This window comes from Chelonus insularis, unplaced genomic scaffold (genome assembly GCF_013357705.1).
Source record: "Chelonus insularis isolate UGA/USDA-ARS -01 unplaced genomic scaffold, ASM1335770v1 contig_25_pilon, whole genome shotgun sequence".
NCBI lineage: Eukaryota > Metazoa > Arthropoda > Insecta > Hymenoptera > Braconidae > Chelonus > Chelonus insularis.
This window is the reverse complement of record NW_023276451.1, coordinates 326,391-349,443: the sequence shown is the minus strand read 5'-3', so window position 1 is coordinate 349,443 and position 23,053 is coordinate 326,391. Positions and strand designations below refer to the sequence as shown.

At 28.6% G+C, this 23,053-nt stretch overlaps 1 protein-coding gene across 6 annotated transcripts in view; it reads left to right on the top strand.

The window, feature by feature from the left end:
* Window positions 1-23,053, top strand: part of LOC118064844 (agrin-like) — a 182,006-nt gene that overhangs the window by 50,876 nt on the left and 108,077 nt on the right. For 4 of the 6 annotated variants that reach the window (XM_035079732.1, XM_035079733.1, XM_035079731.1 and 1 more), the window contains exon 1: window positions 318-643. The exons of the other annotated variants lie outside the window; for them this stretch is intronic. The gene's annotated coding sequence lies outside the window, so the exon portion shown is untranslated. Of the gene's footprint in view, window positions 1-317; window positions 644-23,053 lie in introns of those variants that run through there. 6 annotated transcript variants of the gene reach the window in all.

Genomic DNA, 23,053 nt, shown 5'->3' with positions numbered 1-23,053 from the left:
TTATTATACGATAAAGTAGTTAAACAGTTTTGATCGTTAGAGATATTAATGCTATCCTGAGTGTGAATGACTGATGATCTTCAAGTGCACCACTTGACTACCTTTTTTTCAACTGAACTGTTTTGACAGGATCCTTTCGGCAGTGAACAAATATTTGAGTTCGCGATATATTTTAATTTATGGAGATGAAAACAAAACATATCTTTAACGTATCTTAAATTTTTTAAATATTATACATAATAATAATGATAATAACTGTGTGAATAAAACATTAGATTTTATTAGACTGAAAATGATAAAAGTAAAATAATAAAACTTTTTATAAAGAAAAATTTTCTTTTATTAGAGTGTGATATTGTTAGTAATCACTTCTAATTTCACGTTAATCGTAATCGGTAATAGGACCTTATAATCTGTGCGATTCAAATGCCCGAAAGTTGAACGAAAATTCCAATGTGATCACGTCGAACGGAAACGAAAGATTAGCAGGATAATAGCTTGGCCAATTGAGAATGCAGGAGTTCAAAGACTTTGATCGATAATTAGTTGTTTGAAAAAGTTATAATAGTAGAATAAATTAACGAAATTGAATAAATGTGATGAATTATATGGTTTCAATATCAAAACAGTGAATGGATAAAAGGTAAATTATTTATTATATTCAATTACATATTTCGAGAATTTGTTTTTTTTTTTTTCATTTTTTAAATTCTTCACTTCCTATTTAAATTCAGCGTTCACATATAGAGAATAAAAATATTCCAATACTAAGAGAATTGCTATTTAAAGTCATTAAATACATTTATAAAAATTTTTTAATGGATTTTTTATAGGATGAAAAATTGAAAAACAATTAGTGATGTGGAGAAAAAAGTTTTGAATTTGCTTGGATAAAAATAGAATTAAAATTTTTTGTTTGATGGATAAAATTAAAAATTATGATTTTTTGATCAATATTATCAAAGATTTCATTAAATCGATGCAGAGTTTCAAATTCTTTAATCTAGTTAAGTCAGTGATTTGCTTAAGATATACATAACAGGATAAAATGAAGAGCCAAGTAGTTTAGCTCAACGATATAGTTTACCTTTAAGTCATCTTAAGATGGCTATATACACTCGACTAAAATTAATCTCTTACCATATTTCTAAAAAACATCAAGATTATAAAAAATTATGCAGTTTATTTTAATAAAAAGAATTGGATTTTTGAATTATTAGGGTTCTAATGTTTGCCATAATCTTTAATACATTAAGGAAATCAATTTGATTCAGTCAAGAGGATTGAAAATAAGAGAGAGATAAGGTGTGCCATTGAAACTTGAAGAAGTTGCCGTAATGAAGCGACTCGCAAACTAAGCTCTGCGAGTCATTATCGTCTTGATCATGCAGGCACACTCGAGTTCTAATAGTTTCAAGACTATAGTCTTTAGATTGCTATTTCCTGTAGGTTTACTTTCTTGTAATTCTCCTAAAAGTTTCGGCATTTCTCGTTCAAAGAATAAGACAAGTTAAGAAGTGATCGAAAATACGGAAAAGTTTATGTTGTCAGAGATCAGTTAGACATTTTCGGATTAATTTGATTTTGTGCAATTGACGTGTTTGTAATTACTTCATCCTCATTTTTACCCTCCATTTCTAACACTTTTGCTGTTTTAATTTCATCAGCTTATTTTTCTTGCAGAGTTATGAAGAAAAATCATGTATCTAGAGTTCTTGAGTGGAAATACGTGTTAGAAAGAAAAAAAATGACCAAAGTGAAAGTATAAATGCACGAGCGAAAAGGTCGCTGATGCTTTTCACTCTTATTTTAACGTCTCAGTTGGATTTTTCACATTCAACAATTACAAGTTTTTTTCCTCATACTATAGTTTAGTACATTTCTAAAGCGTGTTCGTGCATGTTAATATTAAAACGCGACTGAAACACGATCATCAGTGACCTAAATGTAAGAAAAAAGTTCATGGAGATTGCTTTGTAATTTCAATTTTCTTTGCCTTCATTCTTTTCAATTTTTTCTTTCTATTTTTTAGTTTGGTTTTTATGATTTGAGTCACAATGATAGCTCACTCGAGCTTTAATTACAATTTTTCCATAGAGAAAGACAGAAAGAGTAAGCCTCATTTCAGTCGAGTTAGTAATATCTACGATATACATCAGAATAAGAGGAAAAGGTCAAGTAGTAGCCTTGTTCCATGATATTTACTTTCATATCTACTAACTTCGTTGCCTAATTACAAATCAAAGATCTCTTTTAACTTATTTTCATCAACCACTCAAGTGGAATGTGACCTTTTCATTTAATTACTAATTATCTTTTTTTCCACTTATTTATTCATTTTTTCCAATACGATAAAATCATCATATTTTTTTTGCAATCAAATAAAATGGTTCAAAACTCTAAATATCTTGCATCAAAGTGCTTATATAATACTTTTCAATTCTAAGCTGATGTTTTTTGAAATTTCAAATGGGTCAAGAAGTTTTTTCAATAATATCATTTACCTTTATATTGAACATTTAAATTTGTTAATTGATTGAAAAAAAATCATTTACCAAGTTCAGATGTATTTTTAATATTTATTTCTAATTAAGATCCCTTTGATTTTTATGATTATTTGTGTTTGGAAACTTTTTTAATTTTGATATTGAATTTGCAAAGGAGCTTGGGTTCTGATGAAATTTTTAAGAGCATGAGATATTTATAAAGTATACTCTATCAGTTTATTATTAAAAAAATGTCTTATAGAAAAAATTCGTATATTTTTGATAAGCATTCCAATAATTTCATCAATTTTCTCATAATTTTCTTTCAATTCAATCTCAACTCCAGTTCTTCCAAGTTTATACCGAGAATTCAAGTTTAAATTACTGATATACATTGTGTGTATTGAAAGTATAAAAGAAAATAGTTCCTTTCGTTTAAGTTATTGATATAGATCTCCAAACTAGTTTTAGATTTTTTCTTTCTGTAACCACTCGATAAATGATTGGAAAAATAGCTCCGTGTAGAACAGGAAAAAGAGAAAGTGAGATGTATTGGGAATACTTTATTTTCTGCCATTTTTCTTTGTAAACTTTGAAAAATAGCAGCTCTCATAGATGCTATTTCTATGGTCACGAGAACCAGTGAGAAATCTGTCGAAATTTGATCGAACGTTTACATGGATATATCGCTTTGGAATTTTTTATACCACATGTCGATCAGACTTTGTATTGTCTCATGGACTACGTAGATATTTTTCATTCGTCTCAACTTGAGCTTTTATATTTTACCTTGAAAGTAAACAGCGTGATCGAATCAACTGTAGTCAGTTTTTATACAAAAAAAATTTCAACAGATTCTTCTAGGACGTTTTTCTTTTTTTTGGTCACCACCCATTTGTGTTTCATTTACTTCTTGTGTATTTTCAGAAACCTTTGCATTTCCAATTAGAGTTGTGCAACCCTTGTGTAGTTAAAGGATCTTAGAAGCTTGTTATAATTGTAGTTAAAAAAAGGTGAGTTTTTTTTTATTATTTCAAAGTCTTTGCCTAGAGTAACTCTAGGACAGTTACTTTGACATTTCCGAGTATCTGCAATAGACGACATTCCAACGAGCTTTTGAGGAAATGCAGAAGAATAAAAAAAATGGAAAAAACTGGAGATGAGATGGCAGAAAAGAACTGAAACATTTAAAACCTGAAAAGTTTCATTTGAAAATCTAATTAAGTTATTCAATTAACAACCTTCTTCCTTTGCTTACTCAGATGTTGTAGCATCATCAAAAGACATTGAGAAGAAAATTATTTTCTTTATTTTAATTGTCATTATAAAATCATCTCTAAATATTCAATAAATTATTACACCACAAAAAATATACACTGACCTAATTATTAATTTTTTTATCAACATTCATAATAATTTTCTGCTCTTTGAATCATTACTATTTTTACCATTTGAATTTCAAGACTCACTTTGATGAGTTAAACTGAAAAGAAATTCTTTCTTATCATTTAAATCATAAATACAATTATTTAAAATTGATTGAATATTCAAATTTTAGTCTCATTGAAATAAAAATTTATCTTCAGTGAAAATAATTATAATTCTTATCACATGTAAACGTGTGAGATTATATATGATATGATAAAAAGATAGATACAAGGGTTCGTTTAACACAGCAATTTGCTTTACACTCTATTCCCCTTCTGAAATAAAAGCTTGATATTCCCTTTTTTATCAAGGATAATTTTTCAAAATTTCACCCTTACATGCCTATTTTCTACCCTACGGAACAAAGGATCAAGATCTGCTTTCTGAATCCAACCATTTTTATAATCAATAAATAACTTCTTTATAAATTAATAAATCATTCAATTGATTAAACTAACAGGAAACTTATACAAAACTAATTTGTAGGGTTTCCCATGTGATCCAAAGTGATATTTGATGATTATTCTGACGCTGTTTCGTGATTAATAGATAATTATTGAACGGTAATGACATTGACAAACGTTAATTAATATATTAGCCAGCTAGTATGCCATTATGGATAATAATTTCATTGATAAATATTAAATAAGCTGTATCAATATGATTCTTTGAAGGTTTAATTTCTTCAGTTTACATATAAAATATACAATACACATTCATAAAATCTAATAAAGTGAATGATTTACAGAAATTAATATACGTCAGTGTGAAAAGTCTGCTAGATAACGTAGAAGAGTTTGATGGCGACTTGCCAGACTACTGCCGCGTTCAAATGAGCTTTGAGTTCAGATCCGGCTGTCTGAGTCGGCCGAGTTCTTTACTTTTCTTTCATAGAGGGATAAATGGACGGAGGCCTGACGTTCAAAGAACTCAAATTCAAATTCCGCTGGTGTTCATCTATTCGCTTTCTTTTCCACTGCTTCATCACTACACTCTCACTTGGACACGTTTCTTTTAAAAGGACGTCTACTGTAAATGGCAAAGCTACCCGCTTCGTTTGGATGATGTAAACTGTCTCGGTAACTTGTTCCAGTTCGAACACTTTGCCTGACGTCCGACATATTTGCTCAGCGGCTTGTCCAAGATTCATCGGCTTTCTTTTACGATACTCACTTTGCAAATGTTTTCTGACGTTTTATTTACCATCTTGGCTGCCAGTTTGCTATCAAAAATAGTCGAGCTGATATTTACTTGAATATTACTTGATATTACTTCTATTCTTCGGTTATGGAGACGACAGTAGTTTTTTGGATTACCCAACGTGATATTCCAAGTTGAAGATTGACAATTTTCAACTTCAAGTCACTTATTTAATAATCATGTATAAAAGTGTATATTTTTATGTTAAAATATGTTCATTGAATTTATTGAAATGTAGATTTATTTTATTAAATTTAAAATATCCACATTGAATGTCATACAATCCTTTCATCAGCCAATACGATAATCAGATTATGCACATGCAATACTTGTTAATAACTAAATATTATTTAGAAACTTTTATAAATAAATAATTCACTAAAATTTTATTTTTATGTAAAAATATAATACACTTAACCAAACATAAACTATTGCTATAAATGTTAAATATTTATTAATAGTTATAAATTATAAATAAATTGTAGAAGTTTTATATTTGTATATCCATGATTATAAAATCATCATAAAAATTCTTGTTTATTCTCGAAAGGGAATTCGAAGTATTTTCTGTCATTTACGACATCAAAGCACGAATTATTATCACTCATTGAATTTAATAGATTTTACTTTTTACAAAATCAACGATAAGAAAAATTACTTAATAGTTTTTGAACAAGTTTAAAATGATTAAAATTAAAATAATGTTCAAAACACTTGTAGAAAAAGTTAAGTTTAAAAAATTGTACGTTATTTGCATGCCTTTTTCAAATTATCTTTATGCTATGTATTTACCTTAAACGATTTCAGTGATGAAAACCCAAAATCATTATTGTTAATGGATTCGTAATTATTACAGAAAGGAAGTAAAACATATCGTACACATTTAAAGAGAAATATTTTTCATGGAAACTAATTATTCGAAATCTGTTGTAAATAAAGATGTTAACTCTTTTGTAGAGTAGTGCTGATAAAATATAAGTTTTATTCAACATCAAGGATAGATATCTTTGTATAATAAGTGTGTAGTAAAATGGCCTAAAGCATTTGAGTTCACAGATTAAATATTAAATATACAACTGTCAGTAGATTTAACTTTTATGCACATTGCTCTCAACTTTTTCATTCAGTTTTTAGTGGTGCATCTTTGTACATATAGTTGGAATTTCGTGCTCGTAATTCATCGGATTTCGTGTCTGTATGAGGAAGTGAATTATTAAGTTTTCAAAGGCACCGGTACAAGTGTCTGTCCATCATTAAAATTGAGCTCAAGTTATGAAGAAAATTAAGCTTCTATATAAAATATATGCATGTCTTTTACAATTTAACCAATAATATGCATTTACTGCTTCATAGTAGTATTTCAAAGGGAATTTTAAGTAAGCCCTTTTCGTACAAAAGTGGATAATTACTATGCACGATATTATTTAAAAGCTGCAGATAAGAATAATGAAACGTAATCTTGAAAACTTATTTGATTACACAGCTGCTATTGATTAGTTTTTCATTTCTTAAGACTAATTGATAAATTAGATAATTATCTTACTTTTGATAAGTATTTAAGACTGTTGTAACTGATTAAGAAGATTTTTCTTTTTTTCTCAATGTCAGTTAAACCTTTGAGTGTCAAGATGATGATGAAAGAATAAGTCAATTTCGAATAAAAATCAAAAAAGAATAAATACATTAGAAAAAGTTTTAGTTGTGAGAGAAACTTTTCAAGCGAGATAATTTTCTCTTTCTAGGGAAGAAAGGCTTTATAAAAATGGAAATAAAAATTTAATTCTAAAAAATACCATTTGAAAATCTGACAATTCCTCTGAGGGTTACGAAAAAATGTCATTTTTACATCAGCTAGAAACGATGTAATATTTTATAGAATGAATAAATGTCAAATATTTCACATGAAATTGATACAAAACCTCTTGGAAGTTCTGTAATTGAATGTTTAACGAAATTACGCAAATAAAATTGCCAATTTTATATCGCCCACGTAAAGAATATTGACGTATAAAACATAAAATGTGTTCCATATTTTGGAAAACATGGGCGTGAGAAAATTTGTGACAAAAACTAGTCGAGTTATTTATTGCTTATCGAAGAGTTTTGTTGGGCTGAGATTTTTTTACCATTTGTTATTGGGGGTTGAGTAAAAACGAGTAAGAGGGAAAAAGTTATGGGAAGAAAAAAGATCTGCTTGGTAGGTGGAGAAAAATTGACGGGCAAACTGAGTATGAAAGCAAAAGCAAGGTAATAGAAAATAAGAAGTGAATAAAAAACTGACAGGAAATATAAAAACACAAAAAAGAATAAAATAAAATAAATATAGTAAGACGCCAAGAAGACGTAGAGGACGCTTTTGCGGGTGCCGAATGGAGTGAGAATTACTCGAAATATTTTCCCTAGGTTTATCGTTCTTCAAATGCGTCGGAAAAGTTTCACGATGGGCGGAGGAAAGACATTTTTCTAATCTCTTCCTCTTGCAGCATAGGAAGACAGCTTTCCGGAAACTTTTGGAAAGTTACTTTCGTGTGCACTTCTGGTTCGACCATCCACTTTCTTTCTCTTTTTCTTTTACATTTACGTGCACAAACGGGTCACATAGTGGGAGAAACTGCAACCCCCTATACTTTAGGCGGGAATGGACAGAGGAAATATATTATTTACGCTATCCCTATAGAGTCACTGAATTCCCACGGGAAAAAACTTTCAATATTTTTTTGAGCACGATTATCGTGGAATTTTTATCGGTAAAAATAATTTCTTTCTACTGGCGTGTGAAGTTTTTCCAATAGCAGCAGCTGTATGTCTGAACTAAATAATTTAAAAGTTTTTCGATTGTAAAATATATTCAGTATTATCCTACGTTATTCAAAGATTCGATCGACTTCATTGCAGTGAAAGTATACAGATTTTGAATATTACATGTTCGACAAAAGACGTTAATTCCATCGTTAACGGAATCACTTTTTGATGTTTTTTTCATTTTTATCTACTTATCGCCGTAAAATTTTTTTTAATCCGAAGATAATCCGCGGAAGATTTTTTTTACTTCACGAATTACAAGAATTCTACTACATTATTATTCTACTTATGCCTTTATAATTTTTCCGGTAATCAACTCTATCAACCAAATTTTTGTTACAACTTTTTATTTTTCTAAAAAATTGTTTTATTAGATTTTTTTATGTTTCAAAAAATAACAAGCCCGCATGCAAACATATTTTAATATTTTCAAGCTATGGTTGGAAAAAATTTTTCTACTATATATATAATTTTATTGAGTTTAAAAAAAAGGAAATATGCGAGATAGAAAGTTTTAGGTCTGATCCCCAAGGGTTCAAAAACTTGTGAGTGTATTTTTTTTATTTTTTGTGATAGAATAGATTTATTTTTTATTATATCATATCTGTTGTTATCGAAGTCACGACTTTGTATTGAAGTAGTCATCCTCATGTGTCTATAAGGAGAATTTTCTTCCTGAAGTATTTACATTTGTAAGACTCCCGGATGGGCACTTCTGCATATCTCGACTATGTCTAGCCTTTCTCTCATGTATATGCAAACGTGCCCAAGAACTATCATCATGCTAGTGTCTCATTTATTTTTTGTCATGCTGTCGCTTTACTCGCCTTCAAGTTTATTTTTGTCATCATAATATCTCATGTGATTAGCATGGAAAAAATCTTTGAGTATGCTAATTATATTTTGACGTCAAGTTCATCAACAAATAATTTACAAGTTGGCCACTTAATCAATAATATCTTCAATTATCATACATTGACAAAAAAACTGTAGGGAAATTTTGCACTTTTATTGAAATTTTTTGACTGTTAAAATAAAATAGGATTTCAATTAATTTTTTTCAATGCTAATAATTTTATTGATGTAAATAATAATCATCATCATGATTACTTTCATAATGTCTTATTTATGGCATTCTTTATTCACTAAATTCTGTAAACGCGAAATTTGTCTATTCATTGATTTATTTTGTTTCTTAAATCATCTTTATTATATTATACGTTATATTAATGACTGCATCATGAAAATTCCTTTGATCTACATATAAAAATTTATTTGAAAGACATTATCATTAGGGTACATAAGTTCAGAAGTAAATGCTTTGAAGTTGGTGATTTAGACAATGCAGAAGTAATATTAAACTTTCCGATGTATCTTCATTTGTAAAAGCGTCTTTTCTATGAAATTTCTTTAACTTAGTTCAATTCTTCAGCTCATTTTCTATATCGTTCATTCTTCTGGAAATAGCGTGACTTGCCTCAAATATACTCAATATTATTTTCTTCTATTCTGTACCTTCAGGGTATCGACTCATCGGATAAGTTTTTACGTTAAAAAAGTCTATAGATATTTTTTTCCATTATTTTTCACTATATCTAGGAGACTGATACACTCAATAGTATTTAATATCTTCTTACAAAAGATGACAATCTTTATGTAGGAACAAATAAATGCATTGTGATATCACAAATCGATCGAATGTGAACTCTTCATTTTTATAGAAGAACAGAGAAGGTAAGAATGTGGGGGAAAAGGACAAAGCCGGAGCACATTCCGATATAGATGTTCTGAAAGGCTCATTGATAGAAAAACGTAGAAAATGGGTACTGAAAAAAGCAAAGTAGTGTGTAGTACTCAATAGAAGAGGGACATATTGGCATCAGACAAGAAGAAAAAGTGAAAAAGGTCGTAGGGCGTCAGCCAGGATGTATAAAAGGGGCAAGTGAGTGAAGAGTCACTAGTGTCAGGAGAAAATAGGGAAACAAGAGAGAATCTAAATGGAGATGTCTTGTATGCAGAGTCGTTTCGTCAGGACAACAGTGATGTTAGAATGATACGCCCGATTTTGTCTCGAAAAAGTTAAAATTACTAAAAGAAAATCTATCACATGTTCCAATACTTTGTTTGAAATCCAGCATTCGTTTAAATTATATGTTTTTTGTCATATTTTTGTAATTTTTTTTTTTAGATTTCCCATTTACGCTTATGCTGTTTGAATGTTCTGTATGATAAGACATCTCATTTTATCGACATGCTGTTGAATGCATCAAAGAATTGAGATATGCGGGCGTATAAATTTCAGCCTCATTTTTTAGATTGTATTGAGTAGATCTAAAAATGGAATTTGTTATGATGAGGTACTTGGGATTTGAGTTTGAACAATAAAATATTTTAAAACCATTTAATAAATCTCAGAGATATTTTTTTCGTCATGTTACGCTTGTTATTTATTTGCTGGAGTCGAATTTAAAATCAATATTGTCATTCAAGCAATGAAAATGCATCATTATTTTTATGCAATATAGGTATGGTTCCAATTTATTCAATGATATCAAAATTTTTCAGTCAGAGCACCTACATATTTTTTTTTCAAACAAGAAATTCTCTTGTAAAAAATTTCCATAGTCAATTTATTGTTATTTTTTATTGAAAAAAAAACTTTGTTTATTAATGGATTTATTTTTTTTTCATTTCTACAACAATAGTATTGATTAAAGATCAATTTTTTGTTTTAATATTTACCTGATTGAATAAAAAAAAATTATGTTTCATAAATAAATATTTTTTAAAAAATTTATCGAACTTTTTTTAAAGTATCAAAATCTTTAATACGATATGAGTATAAAATTAAACATAACATCCTAGTATCCTTATATTACATCCGAACATTATGAGTATTAATTAATTCTTCTCATATTGTTAAATATTCCGAAGATGATTTTTCATTTCAAACTCTGGATATTAATTATTTGCTGCATATCAAATATCGCAGGTTATGGTTTCAATATTAAAGCACTTCATACAAGCTTTCGAACGACTCAACATCAATATTCGTTCATAGATGAATGAAATTGCACAGTAGTCAATTTCTAAGCCTACCTCTAATAATTTTTCGTTCTATTTCACTTTATAAACCACAGTATTACGTCCAATCATTGAAAAATAACATTTCAACTTGAGTATCTACTTTTATTTACCAAATATGAGTTTGATATTTCTCTCTAATAAAACCAACTATTTGCATGGAATTTGAATTTTTATTTTATCATAAATTTGAGACATTGTAACTCGTAGATTTCATTCAATGCTTTTCATCTATCATTTGCTGTACTCGAGAAATTTATGTTTCTTTTTGAAACTTGAGTGCACGTAATGCAGGTTCAAATTTCCTTATGTTCTTTTTATTACTTACAACTTTTTACAAAGATCCTTGGATCTAGAGTCTTTTTGATCTACCTAAGCTTCATTATATGAACATTTAGTTCTCAAGTAGTATTATCAAAGCTCAAAAAAAAAACAATTGCAATTGACTTAAAAAATATTATTTTACAAGATATTTTATCAGTTAAGATATTTTTTATCAGCCTGTAAGCACAAATTCTTGAAGACAGTTTTTGGTTATGAATTAAATAGTAACGTTGAAAATTTTCCATCTCCTTTTATCTGACATTTTAGTAACGTAACCCGCATGTATTTCTCTCGGAGCCTGTCAGCTTATTGCGCAAGAGTTGTTGTAATTTTAATGAAGAAACCACGGATTATCACAGGTCTCTTTGTCAGTCTATTTGTACTTCCTAACTCTACAGTGTCATATCTCATATTCCATATAAACTTGATGTGTTTTTCAACTATAGAGAAACTAGTCAGAACCAGCTTTATAATTATTTTATAAGGTATATTCAAAATTCTATTATTACGCTCATGCAGGTTATTTCATTTATACTTTGATAATTACATGAATCCTTCGGAGCCAAGCTGCTTGTAATTTATTTAATGTAGATTATAGGGGTTTATGATTTTTAAAACTCTCTTTCAGTCAGAATATTTTATTAATATAATATTGCAAAGTTTTTCATTATCATTTAAGATAAAGTATAGTTGAGAATATATCTTAATATTAGAGAGATATAAAAATAAATGGATTCACATAATTAAGGTCGAGAGGTTAATTATGATGCATTTATCTTTTTAATCATTTTTTCATAATTTAATCAGTTGGTGAAAATGTGCAATTTTTTTAATTTATACTTTACTGAAACTTGAAATAAAATAGTGTCCTTTAGTTAATAGTGATTAAATACAAGGGGTTATTTTGAATAAGCATTGGTTAAAATGAGAAAATGATTTAATGTATGAAAGCCTAAAGAGGTGGAATAGGGTATCTCAATATGAAGGATACATACACACTTGTTTTAGAAAGTCAAACCAAGTCTAGAAGTTGTGCCAAGATTCAACAATCTTTTCTCACCAGAAACAAATAACGGCCCCGCTTTTGTGTTGAACCCCAAAGCAATGTTTATTCGGATTCAACTTCGTCGATATTTGCCTTCTCTCAGCATTGCCAACGTTCATTCAATCTGTCTCATTGAAACACATGTCGCGAGATATATAAGCAGTGCAGATATATCCGTCACGTTTCAGACGAATTTAGAATTCCGGGGTGATCTCTCACAGGCGTACAAAAATGAAAATAATATAACAGTAAAGTCAAGAAGGGCTGGAAAAATAAAATAAGGATGGCTATAATTATTTGTCTTTAGAAGTTTTTTATTTGTAAATCTTCTTAGCAATTTTTAAGTAGTTATTAAAGTAATATAATGAATGCATCAATTAATTGGCTGCATGAAGGGAAGTAAAGAGCAGAGAATAACGATCAAGGAAATATGACGTCGACAGTGAATTCCTCCCTCGGGCTCTCCTATTGTCAAGACGTCTGGTATGAAAGAGAAGTGAATATATACCAGGGGTCTAGTTCTCGTTAGATCGAGAGTGAGGAATGGAAATGATGAAGGACGAAGGGAAAAGCATGTGTATGTGTAAGGGGTGATATGAGTAGAAAGAGAGAACAGACTTAATGAAGTGGGATATTCATCTTGCTGGAGAAGTCACTTCAAAATTTTCTCTCTGTGTGTGTGTATAAAACACTTTTCATCTCTATTTAATTTTTTATACATCCCTCGATATCAATTTTCCATTATTATAACTTTTAATCTATTTCTTTTCGACATGAACGCTTTTAATTCCACAGTCCACATTTAAACATTAATTCACCCTTTTTCATGTCATCCCTCTGTTTTCTTCCATCTCGTCTAAATTACTTGCCCAGGAAAAATTATTTTTGTGTAGGAAGTTCAGATGTTTCGAATAGTTTTCATAATTTTTTTTCGTGACTTGACATAAAATTACAAAATACAACTGCAATTTAAATCAACATTTTTTAATTCTACTTCTTTCTTTAATGATAAATAATGAATACTAAAAAATGAAAAATAAATGTTCAACTCTATGAAATTAAATGAATCAATCATAGACTAAAATATTCAAAACGTTAACTTTTCAATTTTATTATCTCATTAATATATTTCTATCTTTTAAAATCCGATTATCGTCAGGTCAAAGGGTAGATTGTCTCTGTGTTAGCGGCGAGTAAATCGCATTGAAAACCGTTTTAACGCTCGAAGCCGTTGGGGTTAATACGAAATTGATAGTACCACGAAATTGGAACATCCCGGGAATCGAATCGAAATCAGGTAATACAAGATCCTATGTATTATCTAACAACGGCCATAGTTATTCCAGTTCACTTTGGTCATCTAGACACAATAGACGACTAGAGTTTAATCGAGAAAACATATTAAAAAACCATTTGTACAACATCTTGATATCAAAACTTTTTTTCGATCAATTTTTTTTATTCACTATTTTGTTCAGGATGAGGACGAGTTAATCTAGATTTCAGATTTTATTATTTTTTAGACTGTCTATTGTGTCAAAGTGGTCTTCATTTCCAGGTCAATAGATATCATACTTTACGGATTACATTTTATCATCAAATCAGCATGGAAGTATTGTATTTATTTGAATTAATGAATGAGTTATGTTAAATATCGTTAATTATTATAAGAATGATATTAATTTATAATGAATGAATAAAAAATTAATTGATTGAATAAATTTCAATAATGTCAGTAAAATTTGATAATTAATGTTTCATTATCAAGTACCTGACAAGTACCTAATAACAAATCGTAATATAGAAATTTGTTTGATGATATTGATTGGCTGGAGGTATAAATTTGTCTCTAATATTTCTTTATTAAACTGTTTCTATCACAAAGTATACATTATAATGTTTTATAGTATTTTAATCTTTATTATTTGGAACACGGAGTATTTATAACTAATTCTTAAATGGACTAAAGTAGATTCATTACAGCTTACTTTTTAGCATAAATGTTAGTTACGGTCATTGCTTGGAGTTAACTGAATCAAGTGGTATAATTTCTGTAAATTGGATCCGAACAAACTACACATAAGTTAGTCACTTCAATGTTGAAAGTATATATACTATATATTATATATATACATATATACTCACTAAAAATTTTACTTCCATATTCTCATCTAACTTTCTTCCATCATGCACGTGGAATTAATTCTGTCACTAGTTCTAAATTAAATTATTAAGTTCTACCGAAGGTTGTTCTGGATGTCTCTACAAACCACAGACGTTACACACTAAAATTCGCTATGGGTACAATTAACTATTGAAATCACTAACAGACGGAACTCAATTTATTATTAATTCTTGCGAATCATTATATCTAAAAATTGGTACCTAAAATAGGATTTATTTCTTGCAATAATGATTCAAATGAAAATAAATGATAAATCTTCTAGGTAAAATATATTAACTGCATGTCATACTAATAATGAATGATTTCTTGAAATAGTAATTTGTCTTCTTTGAAGCTTAAAGTTGTTAGTCATTCTTCAAATGGTATTTCTTAATAACAAATCATAACATAGAAATTTGTTTCATAATATTGATTGGCTGGAAGTATTATATACATCTCACTTATTATAACATGAATTGACAATAAAGCTGATGTTAGAAATGTTCCTAACACGATTCAGTTTATTACTAAATATTTCTCGTTCATATATTTTTGTTGATAAGTTGTAGCAAAGTGCGCAGTTGGTTTCGCAAAGCATGTCGAGTTTATTCGCGAGTGTGGAAACTTTTCGTTGGTACTGGAGATTCGGTATGCCGCTCGGTATGGCTGAGCGTAGGTAGTTTTACTGAGAACAAGTTGGCCCCGACGGCTATAAGGGGTCTGGGACTTGTCACTGTGAAACTGAGAACAACTTCACTCCATTTCCAAGCACTGGCTCAACTCTTGCCCCTCTTGATAGATGCCGAGCACAGAGTGCCACGTGAGGCAGTTCAAGTCTCCTCCTTCTCACCAATGACAGAACCAGGACTTTTCATCAACACCATGAAAGATCGTATCCACCATATGCTCATGGCAAAAATACAAGAACAAGATCTAACAGTATAGTGTGTCAATTGTCTACAAATTTACTGGAAATTTTATCTCGCTTGCTCTTTAATTTCCGTGTAGACATTTAATTGGTTGTTTTCAATTAAAAGTTTCAAAATAAGTAAATATAACTTTAGTACGATTAAAATAAGTACGGAAAAGTGGTGTATAAGAGATTGATATCAGAATGCATCGAGGGAAAATTTCAAGAAAAAAAATGCTTTCAATTTAATTAATTTTATTTTTTGTAAATAATTTAATGTATTTTCTCTGAAATACATTATTATTATTAATATAATTTCAATAAAAAAGAATAAATTCATATCATAATATAATTTCTTGAGAAATGGAATTAAAAATCAAACATATGATAGTTCTGAGTTATTTTTGAGTAATGCTTACATTTATGTCATAAGCGAAAACTTTCATCTTTCAAACGAATCAAATACTTGTGTATGTAACATGTACTTGAAGATAGAATATAAACAATTCTTCGAATAAAAGAAAAACTCAGTGATACATAACATGATCGAATTGACCAGAAGCTTTGTACGCTTTACTTGCACGTGAATAAGGATTTCTCATCTTAACCATCGAGATGATCGAAACCGATTTTGAGCTTGTAATTCAATATGTTTGAGAACCAACATACAAGAGGATATTGACAATCACGAGGATGAGACGTAAGAGGAGAACGACAAGGATAGAGTACACCAAGAACTATCTGTATAAAGGCTACAAGACAAGCTATGACACCTATGCAAGTTTATACTGATAGATGAACTTGTTTACTTGTTGGAATTTCGAATTCCCCATCGCAGTGGAATAAAAATACACATTTTGCATATCAAAGAACACAGCTCAGAGACAAGGAAGAAATTGAGTGTAGAAAACTTGAATATTAAGTTTTAACATAATCGATTTGTTTTCAATGTTTGATCGAATCATACATCATTTCCTTTATAAATTATACATTCTCGTAAAAATGGTAAAACATTAAATAATTTAAATTTGTACAGAGAAAAAATCAAATATTTGTCGCTGCTTGTAACAAGAACAATTTTACAAAATTTAATATAAATTAAACCAATTTTAGTTTCACTGGTCAGAGTATGTCTTCATTTACTTTTATGTGAAGTCGTTCAAGCCAGAAGTGTAGCATTGTCCCTAAGATTTTTTTTTATATTTCATGTGGAAAATGGGGGAAAAAATGAAATGTTATTTATTAGTCTCAGGTCAATAGGAATATTTAATAATTTCGTTAGTATCAATTAATAGAGTTCTCTTTCATGTGGACGTCGAAATAAACAGTTAATTGTAATAACGTCATCACGAGTGCGCATAATGATGAGTGATTTGCCAGAGGGTTTGTGTGCACGGGTTCGTTCAAGCCTCATAATCGTGTTCGAGCTCATAATATGGAAATTCGTGGTCATCGATAAATTATCATAAACCGTTCGTGGTTCTGGAACAATCACCGTGAATAGTGGAAGACTAATTGTATTGAATACTAATCATTGCCCTAAAAACTCAGTGAAATTAATAGAGGATCAAAAATCATACGTCGTTTCAATAGAACCCATTTTTGAAATTATTAAAAATGTTATTAAATTTTCATCAGTTGAGTAAATTTTATTTAACCAAAAGAATTGAATTTATTTTATTATAAAGTGCAAAAAAAATATGAAAAAAATAAATAAAACATAGTTGAATTGTTTGTAAACGTTAAATTAATTAAATTAATAATAAATTTACTTGCGAAACTTTTTTAACTTAAAATAGGTGTTACCACAGCAAATAGTTCAAAGGACTCCTTTATATCAAAGCATTAACAGGCATCAAAAAACGGATCTGAGAGCACACCAAAGTCGAGAGTAACGATTTACGTCAATATAGAAGTTCAAGTCGTTCAAAGTTAGTCGACTGAGTAGTAAGAGTCCCGCTGAGGTCAGCCAAATGTTTTGCACTCGAAAATAACGATATTTAAGAGAAATCGTAGTTTACGAAGTTCGTCTAGAATATTCTTCAATTGAATTTTGAAATTATCTTTTAATGGATCTCTATAAAATCATACTTTTTCATCTCACAAGACATTTATTAACAAAAAAATTGGTCTTTTTCGTCTTAAAATTTACTCATAATAATTTCTCATATTTTAGAGCATAGAATATGCAATAAAGTGATCAAGAATTTTTATATTTTCACGAAGACGTGGGAATAAATATTTTCTAAGAAAGCACAATAATCTTGCTTATTTGATTTCCTCCGTAGGAAAAACAACAGACCATAAAATTTACTTGTGTACATAAGCAATATATATATATTTTTTAGTTTCAATTCGTTAATTATTTATTTACTTTTCACTTGTTCTTTTCTCGCATCTCTGGAGCGTAAAATTTTATGGAGCACTCCAGGTGCAGTAAGTCGTGCAAATATATAGCAAGAAAGATGGAGTGGGCGTAAAGTGTGTGCCATCGTGTCGTCGTGAATTTCTCTTGGCACCTTCCCATCTGACAATACTCTTAGCAACGTGAATTTATGTTCACTAAGAATTGAAATAAAGGAATTAAGTGAAACATAGTGAGCAAAAGTAATGGACAAAGTAAAATAATCAGCTTGAAACGTTAATCACTCGATGAGATTTTCAGACAAATAAACATTTGCATAAAAATCACAAAGTGAAGCAAGATAATAAAGCTCAAGAAGCTTCATATTTTAAATTGAAATCTAAAGTAGTATTCACAACTCCACTTGTTATGAGGTAAAAATATGTTTAAAAATTTATTAATTACTTTAAAATTATTATTATTGAGACTTAGCAATTGAAATGTCTAATTCTAGTGCTTCATAAGTAAAATAATCATTTCCAGCACACCATGTCTGATGAAAATGTTTTAATTTAGCATACGTAATCGTGAGTAATACAATTAGAGATTATTGGAAGCTTTGAGTAGCAATAAATGTGGATACGTGTTCTATTATATAGGTGATAAGCAACAGAATAGACAGAATTACTATCAAGGTTAGCACGTGTTATTATAAGACAATAGCATATTGTAGCTCAGACAGTTATGGTTCAAAATAGTGAATCGTGAATATCAAATAATGATCGGTTCATAAAAATAATGATGGAGAATAAGGTTACAAAGTATGTTATTTAGGAAAAAACATCTAGATTAAATTATAATTAAATTGAATTGACTTAATTAGTTAATAAAAATGATTTAATTAACCTGCTTTATAATTTTTATTCTTTCATAATATCAACTTCTAGCTACACAACAATAATAATTTAATAACAGAAGGTTTATTCAAAGCTAGAATTAGAACAATGAATAACCAATCGATTATTGACTTGCAATAAAAACAGCAGTAATGTTTTTTGTTGGAGAGAATGTGTAAATAAGTAGCGATGATGATAGTAGTGAAATGAATAATAAAATTGTATTTTATGATTGAGTCATAGTTTAATAGTATTGTCAAGGATATTTACAGCTGCATATGCTGATCTAGGTTTCAATAGCTGATTTATTAGATCTCTATCAGTAGAAAAAAGTATTAAAATAAAGTTTTATGGGTCTGAAATATTACCTACTACTGTACGTCTTATAGTCATCAATGACATAACATTCAGATTGTATTTTTACACTCTCATATATTTCATTTTAATAGTCATGAACCTTCTGGGTGAAAATTTGAGTTTATTGGATGAAGTAGAACATTTTCATGTCAACTGAAACATCCATAATTATTACATATTGTAAAATGCATTACAATAAATTTTATTAATTTTCTACTATGTAAACAATTACTTTTGGGTTAATTCTGCAGTAAATATAGAGCTACGATTTTTCTTTAATTTTCTAAACTTTCGTTGAATGTTCATTCAAAATTTTAATTCACTATGAAGTTGAACATAAATGGAACTAAAATGATTAAAAATATTGTAAAATAAATATATATCTCCATCTATTTATTAATTGACAAACGACTGAATTGGTTGTTAGCAATGCTTGACCGATTTGTTACTGTTTAGTTTCTGACTGAGACTTGGCCAGACATTTTCTCTGTCAAAGAGAATTTCCAATTGATTTAAAAAACCTTTTCATTGATTTATAATCTTTTTCCTAGTTATTATTTTGCCTTAATTCACAATATGTTAAAGGATACTTTAAAAATCCTTGATTTTGAAATCGTAGAAAACATGAAAAGGTAATTATGTTACAATTGCTAAATCTAATGAATAGCTATCCGGAAGACAATTATGTTCAATTAAAGTAAGATTTAATAATAATTAATATAGAATTTTATCTATGAACATTATATGTTTACGATAAATAAATCCTTTTTTCAGTGTAGCTGTTCCGTTTTAAAATATAATGAAAGAAATTGAAGTTAAAACTGATGTATGTTTTTGTAAATATTGATAACATTCTAGCTTTTTATTTTTCTTATCAATCGTTTAGTCATTAAAAAAGAATTATGATCATACTGTTCTTTGTAACTTCGTTCACAACGGATGAGCTTTTCAAGCTTACAATTCATTACTCCTTTCAAAACTGGGAATAGTGCATGTATTGCTTTTTTCAAGTAATCTTTTGATCTTAAAACTAACAAAAACTCTGCGCTAATATACCGTTCTGTAGAAAATGTCGTAAAGAATAAAAATAACAGACGTTGAAGTCTAATTCAGTTTTTTTTTGCTAAAACAACCCAGCAAAGAAGATTTGCTCAGAATTTTTGTCACTCTTTTATATCATCAACCAACATCTTTTCCTTTTAAAAAAAAATAACAACTTAATATAAAGATGTTGAATGTTCAAATTTTATCTTCAATTTTTCTTCAATGCTATATTAACTAAAGCAGACTCATTTAGGAATTTATTGAAGCACAGTTATTGTTCTTCCAGTTCTAAAAATAAATTATAAAAATGATGTATTTTATAATTGACAGATGTCTTTGTTCGTTTAGATAGACACTGTTAATGAAATATTTGAATGAAACTTTCATTGGAACTGTCTTGGCTTTTAGGATAACACGAGAAGTAGTTCCATAATTCATCAGCCTAAGGTACATAACTATGAAATTCCCACATTCTGGTGCACAGTTCTTTATTTTGATTGCATTCCCGTCAGCATTGCTGACAGGACGTCAGATTCAAGTTAACATTGATTGCCACATTCATCTTTTTAACATTTTTCAGATATTTCAAATCTTTATTAACCTCTTGATGCTCATAAAATATCTTATCAAAAGTATCAACATGAGCATATCTGCCAGTACATTTATAATAAAAAATAATCGATTTTCAATTTCAATAAATCATTGAAGAACACCTTTAAAATTTTGATTACATGATTTTATAAATAAGCTGTATGCTATGGATATGAATAAATCATTCTTGACTATACATTTGCATTATTTTTTAATAAAACGACCATTATGGTTGAAATAATTGAGATATAAATTGTTTTTTTGTTGAGTGATTTAGGTCACCATATGTCAAACATAGATCATCTTCAGAGATGAATTGTGTTACAACAAATGAAGTTTTTTTAATTAACAATAAAATTTCATCAGTTTAGAGAAATAAATTTGAAACAATAAAAATTCAATTTACTTGTCAAAAAAATATTTTTTAATTGGAAGGAACTATATCATATCATGCTGGAGATTGATGATAAATTGTCAGAACGTGTTCAACAAGAGCTCTAAAGTTATACGTTAGAGATGATAAACAGACAAGTGTAATCGAGGGAGAGTATGTTGCTTGCTGAAAAAAAGCATTTTTTCAAACATCACGGATTAAGATAAAGCTTATCAAAACATTCAGCCAATATGTTACGATTTTATAGTTGATATTTTTTATCTTCCAACTTTTAATTGAACCTAGAGTTGACAAGTAAACAATAAAAATAATTTCGAATATCATCAGAATGTTATCAACATTTTAAAATACTGGTAAATAAAGATTTCAATTGTCTGTCATTATTTATCAACTATGAAATAGCAATTTCTTTAGTCAACTCCATCAAAAGTATTTTCTTTTCTAAAAATTTTGTGTTTACTTGGTCTTAGGGAGAATTAAACATTTTATTTGATACTTTCTTATTTTGTTAACTTCTACAAAATTGATTTAATCTAAAAGTTATGCATGCATTGATTTTAATTATTCTAGTAAATCGGACTGACTTTGCATTTCATTATAAAGTTTTTTCTTTTCATCGACAAATCGAGTGGAATAGTGGAAGAAAAAAGAGTAATCACAATGAGATATAATTACAACGACACAATGGTAAAGAGTACGGGAAGCTTTTACACTATAATGAAAATCCTGTTGGATAGCGTCGTGATTCGTACGACGAAGAGTCTAATTGTACTTTAATTGAATCTAAAGGTATCTCTTGAGATTTTACTTGTCAATGGAACAGAGAAAAAAAATTAATGAATTAGAAAAATGAGTAAAAGTCGTCTTTCTTTAAGTTATATAAAGCAGAGAGTGATGCCTTTCTTCCTTCAATAATTTATATTATTGAAAATACGGAAAGAATAGCACAAAGGAGTATCTAAACAGTCTTAAAGATTGTAATTATTAACAAAAAATTTATATAACTTAATATCAAAAGATAATAGTCTTGAAAAAAAAATTTTAAAGTTTCTTCTAAATGAATAAATAGCAAGTTATTGCATGAAATATTTTAAATAGTTATTGTCAAAATCTCTTCGATGTTAAATACCAAACTGTTATTCAGGATTAACATTTATTCTTCAATACAAATAATTGTAATCTATGAATCTATGTTATTTTCACAAAAGTATTTGAATACATTCAATTATACACAAATCAGAAGCAATATAATAGACTACTATACAATCATCAAATTCTCTGATTTCATCAAATTTTCCAATATTTAATTCATTTCAACGATTTAAATAATTTAATTGAAATTTTAAGCTCCCTTCAACAATTGAAGAGATATTCTCAAAATCATTAGATGAATATCAGTTTTCATTAATTACCTAAAAATCATTTTATTTCAAAAATGTACTCAAAATAAAATAAAGTTTAAAAAGAATATTGTAATCAAAATCTGATAATTTAAACGGTATTTTTGAATAAAAATATTAAATTACTGAATGAAATAATGATCATAGTACACGACCAAAGTTATTCATAGATGTAGTCAGGTTCCAAGTGAAATACATGTTAAACCAACATATTTAAACATTAAAATATACTTATAGAATGAATGTGACTGGAGCTAGCTTTTGTACTTGGTTAGAACCACAGTGTTCTGCACGTACATATCTTCAGAAAATTATGATGCCATGGGAGTTACATACAGGCTAATGTATAAGTAGAAAACTTAGTGTATCTGGATATTGTAGACTTGAAGCTATACTACTGGTATTATCTAAACATTTAATTGCCTCAATTAGTTGTCAAGAATTTCATGTGTTTCATAAGTAATTCTGTAGAATATTTACTTGTATAGTCAACATAGAACTATCATCAAATATTCGTGAAATTTTCAGTGATATACAACCTGGATTCAAATGAAAATAAAGTGAAGAGGATAAATAAATATTTT